Genomic DNA, 12643 nt, shown 5'->3' on the forward strand with positions numbered 1-12643 from the left:
GGTGCATTATTGTGATCCTAGCACTTGGGAGGTCGATGCAGGAGGACTGGAAATTGGACTAGTGAGACCCTGTCTCCCACCCTACCTTGTTTTTAAAAAAATGAACAAACAAAAAATTATGGAGGGGGCTGGAGAGATGGCTTAGCGGTTAAGTTCTTGCCTGTGAAGCCGAAGGACTCTGGTTCGAGACTCAATTCCCCAGGACCCACGTTAGCCAGATGCACAAGGGGGCGCATGTGTCTGGAGTTCGTTTGCAGTGGCTGGAGGCCCTGGCGCGCCCATTCTCTCTCTCTCTATCTGCCTCTCTCTCTCTGAGTCTGTTGCTCTCAAATAAATAAATAAATAAATAAGCAAGTAAAAAAATGGAGGGCTGGAGAGGTGGCTTAGTGGTTAAGGTGCTTGCTTGCAAAGTCTAAGGGCTCAGGCTCAATTCCCCAGTACCCACGTAATCACAAAGTGGCACATGCATCTGGAGTTCATTTGCAGTGGCTAGAGGCCCTGGATCACCCATCTCTCTCGCTCTCTATTCTTGCAAATAAATAAATAAAATAAAATAAATGAATTCTGGAGATGAGCTGATAGCAAGTGCTGACAAATAGCTGTGTATCTCCAACATGGCCCTAGATAGTATGACGCCTCACCACCGACTTTCCAGAAACCCCTGTGCCCTCTACTGCCAACTCTGCCTCCTCCCCAGCCTCAGATCTGTTTTCTATCCTTACGTCCCCTCACCCCATGTGACCTCCAGAAAGCCATGGAAAAAGGACCTCCCTCAGCAGCCCAGCCATCGACCCATAACGACCTTTGTAAAGTGCAAACCTGTGCACAGCTCAACCTGGCTGCGTGCCCTGAGGTTTGTAACCGGAGGTCTAGCCCCGTGCGAACTTTCCAAGAAGCATATACTGCTGGCTACCCTTGCACCTCCCGCCAAACTTTGAGAGACTTCTCTAGAATGTGAATGGCAACCAGACTTTTTTTTTTTTTTTTTTTTTTTTTTTTTTGCCAAAAGTCAACCCTGAGTTGAATTCCTTGGATCCAATTACTAATTTACCAGAAATACAAGGACCAGAGAACACGTGTAATGACACAGGGGACAAGTTCACTAAAATCCAGAGTGGGAAACTACAGAACAGATAACTCAATGTCTTCTTCAGCAACACGAATTATAAGAAAAGCAAAGATGGGGAAATCTCTAAATTCCAAGAAATTCAGACAACTCAACCAAATGCCATGTGGTGACCTTAAATGATTCAGATCCAAACTCAGTGTAAAATATATTCATGAATAATTAGGGGAAATTTAAACTGATGAAAAATTTGATATTAAAGAACATAGTTGGGTCTGGGGAAATGGCTTAGTGGTTAAGGCGTCTGCCTGTGAAGCCTAAGGATCCCAGTTCAATTTCCCAGGACCCACATAAACCTGATATACAAGGGGGTGCATATTTCTGGAGTTTATTTGCAGTGGCTAGAGGCCCTGGTGTGCCTATTCTCTCTTTCTCTCAATTTGCCTCTATCCCTCTATCTCTCAAATAAATAAATAAATTTTTAAAAGAACGTAGCTTTTTTTGAAGTGTGGTAATGGTTTATTTTTATTACTTTTTTGTGGGTTTTTTTGAAGTAGGGTTTCACTCTAGCCCAGGTTGACCTGGAATGTAGTCTCAGGGTGGCCTTGAACTCAGTTATCCTACCTCAGCCTTCCAAGTGCTGAGATTAAAGGTGTGTTCTGCTGTGCCCAGTTATTCCTGTATCCAAGTTAGCCTGGGCTGGAGTGAGACCCTACGTCAAAAAAACACACAAACAAAAATTATTTATTTGAAAGCTAGGCATGGTGGCTCACACTTTTAATCCCAGCACTCAGGAGGCAGAGGCAGGAGGATTACCATGAGTTCGAGGCCACCCTGAGACTACATAGTGAATTCTAGGTCAGCTTGGGGCTAGAATGAGACCCTACCTCAAAAAACCAGGAAAAAAAAAAAAAAAGTACAGGTGTACCAAAGCTTCTTGCCACTGCAAACGAGCTCAAGATGCATGCATCTAGCCCTACATGGCTACTGGGGAATTGAGCACCAGGCAGTCAGGCTTTGCAAGCAAACACTTTTAACCAATGAACTATCCCTCCAGACGTGTTTTTTGTCTCTTTTTGTCTGTAAGAGATCATTCTGACTGGGTGTGTCTATAACCCTAGCACTTGGAAGGCAGAGGCAGGAGGGTTATGAGCTCCATGGTGAGATAAAACCTTATCTCAAAAACATAAACATGAAAGACAGAGAGAAAGACTGAGAGAATTGGAACTATTACAGGTGAAATGACATGATGACGTTTTATTTTATTTATTTATTTTTGTTTTTTGAGGTAGGGTTTCACTCTAGTCCAGGCTGACCTGGAATTCACTATGTAGTCTCAGGGTGGTCTTGAACTCATGGCGATCCTTCTACCTCTGCCTCCTGAGTACTGGGATTAAAGGCATGCGCCACCACACCCAGCTTGTATGTTTTGTTTTTTAAAATATTTTTTATTTTTCTTTATTTATTTGAGAGAGAGGAAGGGAGAGAAAGAGAGAGAGAGAAAATGGGCACACCAGGGCCTTCAGCTGCTGCAAATGAACTCCAGATGCACCTTTGTGTACCTGGCTTATGTGGGTCTTGGGGAATTGAACCTGGGTCCTTTGGCTTTGCAGGCAAGCACCTTAACCACTAGGCCATTTCTCCAGCCCTGTATGTCTCAGTTTTTAAAAGACGCATATTAAGGGAGAGAGCGATAGGTTGGGTCATGGGTTCGTGAGGACTCATTAAGTTATCTTCTGCTTTTTCTGAAACCTTCAGTACCAGTTGAGCCCTAGGAGGTCCGGGGTAGTCCCTTAGCCCTATTACCTCATTGTCCTGGTTGAAGTCCTGGCTGTCCTGTGAACTGGGATTTCAGGCAGCACAATAGTACAGCCAGGATTTCTACCCAAGTCTGGTGTCACGTCTGGACATGTTCTGCTACCCCTGGCTATTTTCCAAGTGGGACTTCGGAGCTGTAGCAGGAGCACACCGGGCCTGGTGGGGTCCGTCCTTCCCGCAGAGACGCACCCTCTTCAGCACCGCTCTCTGCAGTCAGGTTGGCTTGAGGTGGCCTTCAGGTGGTCTTGCCCCTGCAACGAGTCATTGGGCCAAGGTTTCGCAGCCTTGGTGGCCACTTGCCACCTATGTCTGGTTAGGCCAAGACCAGGGAGATTGGAGCTGATAGACAAGGAGGCAGGGAGACACTTTCCACACTCTGGCCTGTAGCCTGCTGGGCACATTCCCTGCCTCAGCTCCCTGAACCAGCCCCACCACTGGCTTCACCTTGGGCTTGGTGCTGGCTGCATGGCTGGTCACAGATGCCCAGTGCCACTCCTGGGGTGTAAGTATCAGGGTTCTAGTAAAGGGGCCAAGATGAGTCACTTTTTAGGAATGTCTAAGAAGTTAGTATTTCCTCACCATCTAAGGCACTTGGAAAGAGTCCAAGACCTTCTATGTCAACTAGTTAATTGGAGTCTTTGGAAGTGATACACTGTCCATTTTACAGGATAGGAAACTGATGCTCAAAAAGAGAGTGACTGGAGCCGGGCGTGATGGCGCACGCCTTTAATCCCAGCACCCAGGAGGCAGAGGTAGGAGGATCGCCATGAATTCGAGGCCACCCTGAGACTACATAGTGAATTCCAGGTCAGCCTGGGCTAGAGTGAAACCCTACCTCAAGAAAAAAAAAAAGTGACCTGTCTGGAATCACAGAGGGCGTCTAGTCCCTAGACAGTCATCCCAGGCTTTGGGTGGCAGATGAACTCTTGTCCTGCCCTTTGCCCTCCGCCCCTTCCCTTCTCAGCGATGGCCACATCAAGGGACTTGGGAGCTAAGAATCCTTACAGGTGGCCCCTTTTGGCCCAGAGACACTGGAGACCAGCAGTGGGATATACTGGGTGAGTGGCTGAGATCTGTGGTTTGGAGGAGATGCAGCAACGGATGGTGTAGGGGCCAGAGCCCCTTCAAACCAGCCCTCTGAAAACCTGGGCCAGAGTCCCCAGTTCTGAAGATGTAAGAAGCCTGCCACTCTCTCTCCAAAGAAACTGAAGCCTGGCCTATCCATGCCAGACAGCGGAGGAGACTGTTGGGCTGAAGCAGTCCTAGAAAGTGAAGTCTTCCCGTTCTGAGGGAATCTGGGCTGGTAGGGGAACAGCAGTGACTTTTCTAGTGGGAAAGGCAGAGGCTGGAAACTCAGATGTTGTCAAACTTTTATTGAGTTTGGTCATTTTGTTTTATTTTATTGGTTTTTTGAGGTGGGGTCTCACTCTGGCCCAGGCTGACCTGGAATTCACTATGTAGTCTCAGGGTGGCCTTGAACTCACGACAATCTTCCTACCTCTGCCTCCCCAGTGCTGGGATTGAAGGTGTGCACCACCATGCTTGGCTTCAGATAAATATTATTAAATAACACTTTGGGGATCAGAAAAAAAAAAAAAGCTTTGGGAAGAAATGAAAATTTCCCATAAGCTCCCTGTGCTTAGGAGGACCTGGACATTGAGAGGGGACAATGTAGGGCCCCTCTGGGGAGCTGGCCCTAGTGGTCTGGAGCACCTCACAGACAGCAGCTTCTGGTGGCTGGTATGATCCATACAATCCCAGAGCCAGAGCACCAGTTCTGGGCCACAGTGCGCAGGGCAGGCTCTCTGTGAGAGTGTGGCTGCCAGGCTGGCTGCCCTCCCTGCCCGCTCAGGCATGGAGGAAGGCTGCTACCAGTTGTCTGGATTCTAGGAATGGGAGGCCAGCTTCTCTCAAGGCCTCCGTGGAGAAAAGCTCCTGCCATCCCTCTCTCCTCCCAATGTCACATCTTGGGTCAGTGAAATATATGTGAATCCCCCACATTCATTGGTGGAGGGCCCTCTGACAGGGCCTCAGGAGTCAAGGTCAGGCCAATGGCCCTGCCTGACTGCTAGACACTTCCTCATGTCCAGGACTAGCTACCCTGTGGAAGGGTGGAGGAGGCCAGAAAGGGCCCAGGCAGGGGAGGCCAAGGATGCCAGGAAGAAATTCCTTGTACACTGTGACATGAACCCTTACTGACCGCTTCCCAGGGTTCAGGCTTCCATGGGGGGCGCATGGCTGTGGGGTTGGGGGTGAAGGCTGGAGTGAGGTGGCTACCAAAGCACTGCATCTGGGGAAAAGCTCCTGTTTAAAGAATGTCAGGGCCAAGCATGGGGCTTACTCTATAATCTCAGAATTTGGGAGGCAGAGGTAGGAGGATCGCAGTGAGTTTGAGGCTAGCCTGGAACTACAAAGTTCTAGGTCAGTCTGGGCTAGAGATAATCCTATCTTGAAAAAATAAAAAAGAAAGAAAGAAAGAGAGAGAGGGAGGGAGGGAGGGAAGGAGGGAGGGAGGGAGGGAAGGAGGGAGGGAGGGAGGGAGGGAGGGAGGGAGGGAGGGAGGAAGGAAGGAAGGAAGGAAGGAAGGAAGGAAGGAAGGAAGGAAGGAAGGAAGGAAGGTGTGTGTGTGTGGGTATGCTGGGGAAATGGCTCATTGGGTAAATTGCCTTTTTTTTTGTTTTTGTTTTTCAAGGTAGGGTCTCACACTAGCCCAGGCTGACCTGGAATTCACTCTGTATTCTCAGGGTGGCCTCGAACTCATGGCAATCCTACCTCTTCCTTCTGAGTGCTGGGATTAAAGGCATGCGCCACCATGTCTGGCTCATTAGGTAAATTGTTTACTAAATTGTTTACTGGGCAAGCATGAGAAACTGAGTTCAGATCCCCAGAATCCAAGTAAAATGAGTGTGTTCTAGCCAAATCAGTGAACTTTTAGGTTCAATGAGAAACTCTGACTCAGAGAATGAAATCGACTGAAGATTCTTAATGTCTTTGGAAAAAAAAAAAGTTGGGCATGGTGGCGCACACCTTTAATCCCAGCAGAGGTAGGAGGATCACTGTGAGTTCGAGGCCACCCTGAGAGATGGCTCAGAGGGGCTTGCTTGCAAAGCCTGATGGCTCAGGTTCAAGTCCCCAGTACCCAGGTGATCCAGATGCACAAAGTGGCACATGTGTCTGGAGTTCATTTACAGTGGCTGGAGGTCCTGATATGCCCATATTTACTCTCACTCTCATTCTCTGTCTCTCAAATAATAATAATAAATACTTTTTGAGGGGGCTGAAGGGCTGGCTTAGTGGTTAAGGCATTTGCCTGCAAAGCCAAAGGACCCAGGTACGATTTCCCCAGGACCCAATATTAGCCAGATACCCAAGGGGGGGGCGCACGCATCTGGAGTTCATGCGCAGTGGCTGGAGGCCCTGGCGCACCCATTCTCTCTCTCCTTTCTCTGTCAAATAAAATAAAATAATAAAATAAAATAAATAATAAAATAAAATACTTTTTGTCCCATGTAGTTGGCAGAACCTGAGCTTGAGCAGAAGTGAGCTTCCCATTGAGTGCCTGGGTAGGAACTGGGGGAGGAGAGGAAAAGGGATTGGGTGTACGCACGTGTGCAGGTTATGGCACACACGTGGAGATCAGAGGACAGTTTAGTGTGTCCGTCCTCACCCTCCATCTTGTTCAAGGCAGGATTTCTGGTTGTTCGTGCTGCTTTTGCCAGGCTAGCTGGCTGTTCACCTTCCGGGAGATTCTGTTACCGCCTTCCTTCGCTCCCGACAGCTCTACAGCATTGGTTTCACTCAGGTTCTGGGGATTTGAACTCAGGTACTCAAGCTTGTGCAGCAAGCACTTTACCCACTGAGCCATTTCCCCAGCCAGCTCCCGTCTTCAAAAATTTTAAAATGTCTTTTGCCGGGCATGGTCCCAGCACTAAGGATGCTGAGGTAGGTGGATGGCTGTGAGTTCCAGGCCAGCCTGAGACTAATTCCAGGTCAGCCTGGGCTAGAACAAACCCCACCTCAAAAAACAAAACTTCACTTATTTATTTTTGGTATTTTTGGTCAGGCGTGGTGGCATCCTCTTTTAATCCCAGCACTTGGAAGTCAGTGACAGGAGGATGACCTTGAATTCAAGGTGCAACTACCTAATGAATTCCAGGTCAGTCTGGGCTAGAGGGAGACTCTACCTCGAAAAAAAAAGTTGTTTTTTGAGATAAGCTTTCCCTATGTACTCAGGATAAACTCTGTTTTTTAATATATAGTCTTAAACATTTTATTTATCTAATTTTTTTTTATTTATTTGAGAGAGAGAGAGAGGAGGGAGAGAGAGAGAGAATGGGCATGCCAGGGCCTCCAGTCACTATAAACGAACTCCAGACACATGTGTCACCATGTGCATTTGGCTTACATGGGACCTAGAGAATCGAACCTGGGTCCTTAGGCTGAGCAGGCAAGAGCCTTAACCACTGAGCAATCTCTCCAGGTCCCCCTTTTTAAAATTAAATTTAGGGGACTGAAGAGATGGGTTGGTGGTTAAGGCATTTGCCTGAGAAGCCTAAAGACCCAGGCTCAATTCTCCATTATCCATGTAAGCCAGATATACAAGGTGGCACATGAACCAATCGTCCATGCGTCTGGAGTTCATCTGCAATGGCTAGAGGCCCTGGTGCATTCATTCTCTCTCTCTCAAATGAATTAATAAAATTTAAATAAAATAACATTTATTAACTTGCAAGCTGAGAGAGATAAAGAGAGACAGGGAGAATTGATGCGACAGGGGCTCCAGCCGCATGAGTTACACATGAATGCAACACTGTATCTGGCTTTATGTGGGTGCTAGGGAAATTGAACCCCGGACCTTAGGCTTTGCAGGTAAGTGTCTTAACTGCTGAGCCATCTCTCCTGCCCCTCAGGATGAACTCTTGAATTACAATCCTCCTGCCTCCCCCTTGAAGCCACCCCTTCAGGGCAATCACGTGGATCCCATTAGGGTTTCAGTAGTCAAAATGGGCTTATGACTTTTGGAGTTTGAGGGAAAGTTGTATGCAAGGTGGTGGTTGGGAACATCTCAGTGACCACCCAAGGCTTCCCCTATCTGCATTTACCTGCCCAATTTCCGCGGCCTGAGTTACATCTTCATACCAGGCACATTCCCTTTTTAAAACTATTTAATTTATTTATTTGAGGGAGGCAGAGATAGATAAATGATAGAGAATGTGAACGCCAGGGCTTTCAGCCGCTGCAAACGAACTCCAGACGTATGCAGGACCTTGCGCATCTAGCTTACGTGGATCCTAGGGAATCGAACCCGACTCCTTTGGCTTTGCAGGCAACCGCTCGTTATTACTATTATTATTATTATTTTCCCTACGGGATTCCAGCAGACCTCCGCACTCCCCAGCCCATCAGTCCCCTAGACAGTCTTCCCAGCTTATAGAGGAGTTCGCTCCTCTCCACCGGCGGAACCCCAGCACATCTCAGGGATAAACTTGGTGTGTTTCGCGAGCCGGGGGAGGGAGCTGACGGGTGAGTAAGGCGTGACTCAAGACCCGCGAGGCAAGCTGCAGTGGGCGGGAGGAAGCACGCGGGAACCCGTCTCCGCCGCCTGGCGGGCACGTGCGCGCGGCGGTCCGCAGCCCCCGCGGCCTTCCCGCAGCCAAGTCGGCTGCAGGGTGAGGACCCAAGTCCGCACACAGCCTTCCCGAGCCAGCTGGAGGGGCCCGCTTGGCGCCACGGTGCCTGCGTGGTTTTCTTTATTTTTAAAAATTTATTTAATTTATTTATTTGAGAGAAAAGGAGAGCGAGAGAGGGAGAGGGAGAGAGAGAGAGAATGGGTACACCAGGGTCTTCAGCCGCTGCAAAAGAGCTCCAGATACATGCGTCACCTTGTGCATCTGGTTGACGTGGGTCCTGGGGAATCGAACCTGGGTCCTTTAGCTTCGCAGACTAAACCATTTTTCCAGCCCCGTGGTTTTCTTTAGAAGTCGGTGCACAGGGTCGGAGCCAGGGGGGTAGTGGGAACGCCGCCTGCTACCTCGGCGGGCGGGCACGGGAGGGCAGGCATACAGATGCCGTGCGTGCCAGCGGCCTCGTGTGTCTCTGCTGGCATCCCAGCCCCCGTGCCCGCCTCCACCGGCGCCCGGGCGGTCCAGCCGCGCGGCTGCAGTGACACCCAGCGGCCGTGGCGAGAAGTGCGCGCGCCGCGTCTCGGGAGGTTCCCGCGGGTGGTTGGCGGCGGGCACCCCCGGGAGAGGCCGCGAGGTGCACGGGGGGCCTTGGAGGGCACTTCCCTTGCCCTCCCCCCGTTTCCTCCCTGAGCCCGCTCCAGCGCGGGCAGATCCTGCTTCGCTGCAGTGCCCGGAAGGGCGCGGCGCAGCGGGGGCTCTGGGCTGTGACCCCCGGGCGGTTTCACTTCTGGATCCCGCTGCGCCCGGGCTGGGAGAGTACCTTGGGTGGGGGGCGGCTTAGAGGTCCCGGGGGGGGGGGGCGGGGGGCAGCCCAGGTCCGGTGCTCGGGACCCCTGGGGTGTCACGCGAACCCACGCCTTCCGCTCTGCTCTCCCCAGTCGCCGTCGCCCTGCTGGAGATGCAGACCCCCCGAGAGGCCCCGGGAGGCGTGGGCGGCAGGGGCGGGGTGGGGGGAGCTGTGAAGCCGCAGGCAGGGGCTCCGGCTGCGGGCTGCCGACGCGCCGAGCTGTTTCCCAGAAGTGCAGCTGCTCCTCCCGGCACCTCCTGGGCTCCCACCTCGCACCTCGGTCCCTCGCCACCCCGGCGCGCTGGCCTCCCTCTCCCAAGTCCCCCCTACCCGGGAATCAGAGAAACGGCTCAGCCCCAGTCCCACCTTCACAGCCTCCCACAGTTCCACAGGTGAGGACAGGAGCCTGGCACCTTCCTGTCCCTAACCTCGGTGGGCCAAGCTGGAACTCTCAGGAACAGTTGGAGAAGGTGACCTCTTGGGAGCGTCACAGAACGCACCCTCCAAATTCAGCGTCCAACGCCGTCCTGGAGTCTTGAGTCTGGGGCGCAGAGAAGGGACAGGCAGGGGACTGGATCCTCTCTCCCTGGGCTTGTTTAATGGAGTTTTGGGGACGGGTCCGGAGCCAGATGGAACAGTGGTGTGTGTGTGGGGGGGGGGGGTGGTTGAGGCTGACCTCAGCAGCAAGGACCTGATTACAGGGGAAAATTAAGGCCCAGAGTCAAGAAGCACTTGAGATCAGAGTCTAGAACCCCAAGGACTGCGTCAGCTTCTCCCCCTCCCTCAGCAGGAAGGCTGAGTGTCATTCCATTGGGGGGTGGGATGGGGTTTGAGCGGATGGGACAAACCTGGGGGAGGAGGTAGCACCTGCCCCTCCCCCCTCCCGCCACCAGCCTCCCCCAAAAGTGTGGTTTAGTCAACTAGGCTGCTCTTCTGGGCCAAGGGGGCCCTGGGGTTGAGGGGAGGCGAGGTGATAGGAAAAGATCGTTCTGGAACTTTCTGCCCCTTACTCCTTGGCAGGGGGGGCGGCAGGTTGCATCACTCACAGGCTCTCTGACCTCCATTCTTTCCACTGTCTAGCTTTTCCCTTGCTTATTCTGGGGGAAGTGTTGTTCTTTTGGGGGGAGGCAGGGAGGCAGCTGCGAACTTCACAAGGTCAACAGAGTTAAAAACAAAACCGCAGCAAAACTCAACACCCGTGTCCTTCAGGGACTTTCCATGACATCTTCCTTCCCCTTCTCCCCCAAACCAGGGAGCACCTCCCCAGAGGGCCTCCCCAGCCCAGGTGCACAGGCTTTTGGCTTTTATGCAAACAACCATCTTCCCGGGAATGCTCCACCGACAGAACGGGCCTGGGCAGAACCTATTTCTTCCCCCATCCCTCAGGCCGTCCACAGCCTTCTGACGCGCACCTCTCCTCTTCCTCAGACCCGGATTCTAGGAAAAGGACTCTCATGGATGGGGTCCCTTCTGCTGCCAGCCTGCTGGCCCTTGGGTGGCAGTTGCTTGCAGGTGGAGGTGGGGACCTCCAGCTTTGTGGGCGGCCTGGGGTGTGAAGTGATGGAGGGAAGGAGGCTGCAGGTGTGGAGTGGCCTTCTCTGCTGGGCCCTCAGCCCTCACTGGAGCGACATTGGTGCCCCAAGGGCCAGAAAAATGAAAGTGTGGCTGGAGGGGAAGCTGTCTTTCTCTCTTTCTTTCTCCTGCCCCTTGCAAAGGGGATTAAGGACCACCTTTCTCCCCCTCTTCTCTGAGCTGCTTCTGTTTGGGAAGCAAGCGGTGCTGGGAAAGGCCACAGGCACCTTTTCCACGTCTGACACTCAGCTAGGAGGGACCTAGGGCACTGTTGAAAGAAACAGAAGATAAAATGTCAAAATACTAAGGCAGGCTGTTGCCACTGCCTTCTCCAGTCCTTCTGGGAAATTTTTTTTTTTTTAATTTTTATTGACGACTTCCATGATTGTAAACAACATCCCATGGTAATTCCCTCCCTCCTCCTCCTGAGAAAACGTGATGGAGGGCCTTACAGCAGAAGGGAGGGAGATGGTGCTGCCACTGCTGACCTTCCCTACAGTGAACTTGCTGTTTCCAAACTTCAGAAGCTTCGAGAGAGGACAAGGGAGCCATGCTGTTGGAGACAAAGCTGGACAGGAGGCGGGGGACGTTTGGGAAACACTTCTCTAACATTGTCTTTGTAGTGAACACAGGATAAGCACAAGGGATGTGCCACTTTTTTGGATGTTTCCCCATCACCTTTGGTTTGGATCTCCAAGCAGTCACAGACTGTTTAACAGAGCTCAGTTTAAGGGTTGCAACTTGATTCCCAATGTGGGTGTTTATGAGACCCACAGTTGAAGAAACTTGATTATCTGTTATTTATTTTTAATTTTTAAAATTTAATTATTTTTTAAAAACTGCTACTTTTCAAGGTTGCTTCTTTAACTGCCTAGGGATTTTAAAAAATATTTATTTTTTATATATTAGAAGGAGAGAGAGTGAAAATGGTCGTGCCAGGGCTTCTAGCCACTGCAAAGGAACTCCAGATGCATATGCCACCATGTGCATTTGGCTTAAGTGGGACCTGGAGAATTGAACTGGGGTCCTTAGGCTTCACAGGCATGCGCCCTAACTGCTAACCCTTCTCTCCAGAGAAATTAATTATTTTTTTTTTTATGAGAGAGAGAATTGGTATAACAGGTCTTCAGCCACTGCAATCCAACTCCAGATGCATGTGCCACCTTGTGCGCATGTACAACCTTGCATGCTTGCATCACCTTGTGCATCTGCTTATGTGGGACCTGGAGAGTTGAACATGGGTTCTTAGGCTTTGCAGGCAAGTGCCTAACCGCTTAGCCATCTCTCCAGCCCTTGACTATCTTCCTTTTTATTTTTATTTTTGGGAAGTAGGGCCTCCCTCTAACCCAGGCTGACCTGAAATTCACTATGTAGTCTCAGGCTGGACTCGAACTCATGGCAATGCTCCTACCTCTGCTTCTCGAGTGCTGGGATTAAAGGCGTGAGCCGCCATGTCCGGCTCACTGACTATCTTTTATAATTTTGTTTTTTTAAGGTAGGGTCTCGCTCTGGCCCAGGCTGACCTGGAAGTCATGATGTAGTCTCAGGGTGGCCTTAAACTCACTGGGATCCGCCCACCTCTGCCATCTAAGTGCAGGGATTAAAGGCGTGCACCACCACGCCCGGCTATAAAAACTTTTTATTTATTTGAGACACAGAGAGAAAATGAGAGAGGCAGAGAGGGAGAGATAAAGTGAATGAGTGTGGGTGCACCAG

Source organism: Jaculus jaculus, chromosome 9 (genome assembly GCF_020740685.1).
Source record: "Jaculus jaculus isolate mJacJac1 chromosome 9, mJacJac1.mat.Y.cur, whole genome shotgun sequence".
NCBI classification, from domain to species: domain Eukaryota; kingdom Metazoa; phylum Chordata; class Mammalia; order Rodentia; family Dipodidae; genus Jaculus; species Jaculus jaculus.